Source organism: Pteropus alecto, unplaced genomic scaffold (assembly GCF_000325575.1).
Source record: "Pteropus alecto unplaced genomic scaffold, ASM32557v1 scaffold182, whole genome shotgun sequence".
In the NCBI taxonomy this organism is placed as follows: domain Eukaryota; kingdom Metazoa; phylum Chordata; class Mammalia; order Chiroptera; family Pteropodidae; genus Pteropus; species Pteropus alecto.
Window position 1 is genome coordinate 5,582,606 of NW_006433946.1, and position 1,783 is coordinate 5,584,388.

Below are 1,783 nucleotides of genomic sequence, written 5' to 3' on the forward strand. Positions count from 1 at the left end.
TAAGAAGAGATATTTGGCTACTTCTGAGAATTTAAGTGGGGTGAGCAACAAACATCTTTTCCCAGCTCCCTGAGCTCTATCCTGCATTACAGCCCAGCAGGGGAATAACTAAATTGCTGCGGCATGCCTCTGGCCTTGCACATTTCCCGCTTTCTCCCCTTAGATCTCGGCAGTACCTTCTGCTTTGGTCCTGACAGGTAGGTCAGTTTGTGTCAGTGTGCCTGACTGATTTATGCTGCTTAGGAATCCCTTAAGCTTATGCTTCTGGTAGACTATACCTCAGATAAAAGACAGTGGTTTTGATTTTTACATTTTTCTACAGAAATCATAGCCTCCTCTCTTTAATGTTTCGAGGGACTGTCTGTGTATTATGTATGCATGTTAAATGATTCTTACTCCTAGGATTTTGAATTTGTTATGAACTGAACTGCATCTGTTCTTTTTTATAATTTTAGAAATATTAAAAATAATGTAATAAACCTTTGGAATTCCTGCTTTCTAGAGGTGGATTTTTTTTTTTTTTAACTAACTTATGAACATCACGGTGTGTTCCCCAAATAATCTACTATATATAGGGTAAAAATCTTCAAATAGAAAAATCTTCCTTCTTTGCTATGAGGAAAATAATTAACTATTTGACTACTGATCCATACCAGTGAATGTGATACCCCTTAGCTTTTCTGAGGTTATGCATAACTCTCGTCTCTCCAGCTTCATAAACTGTGGAATAGGCTTTTTGGAGACAAAAATCTGAGAGTGAATGTTATAACATGAATCAGCCCTAGCTACAAATTTGATGTAGTGTTTGCTGGAATTGACAACAAAAGGCAACATTAATCCATATACTAGTGCAGCAGTAGCTTCATTTCATCCCTTTGCAACTACGTGACTTGGAATACATTTGTGTTTTCATTTTATTTCAATGCCTTTGAGGAGACAGCATGGCACCTTTTGAGACATGGCATAGGTTTGAAACAATACAATTTATATCTGTGTAGTGCTACTCATTAGAGAAGCAGTTCTAGGTTCGAATTATAGTCTCACTACTTGGAAATATAAAACATAAAATCATTTGATAGGAATAAAAACTGTTAATGTATGGTTGGCTCAGTTAACTGGAACTTTTCTCTTCATCCTTCTAGGTGTATTCTGCTCTGTCAGGGTCTCTTCTCTGATCTTGGAGAAGCTATATGATATAATTTTCTACTTTTCTTAGGTAATTATGTGGGAATTGATTTTACATAACTAAATTTACCTAGAAGAGAAATATGTATTCTCATCTTCATTTAATCTAGTGATTTCACATTTGATTACCATGAGACAATTAGAGATGGAAGTTCTATGGTAGGTGGGGAACATGATCAACAGTTCAAAAATTTTGTTACAGATTATTACACCCACGTATTTATTGGAGAGAGATAATACAGCATGCATTTTTTTTTAGAACAATGGAGGAGTAAGTGATACTTACCCTTTACTTCTCTGCATATATCATCTGCTCCAATGCCCCTATGTGATGAATACTTGATATTTTTCTTGTATGTACACTTTTCAGTGTGTTGACAACTGGGTTAATAAATAATACATAGAAGCATATGTACTATTGTTAGTGTTAATGACTAAGCTATAACCACACAATTGGGCATTTTGTCAAGTTGTGTTTGAGAGTCCTCTGGATTCTCTTGTATCTAGGGAAGACTTTCTGGTCCCACAGTTAATTAGTACTTGTCAATGCAGTCACATTTGTTGGCCTGGATTCTTACTCTATTTTTGGACAAGTGGT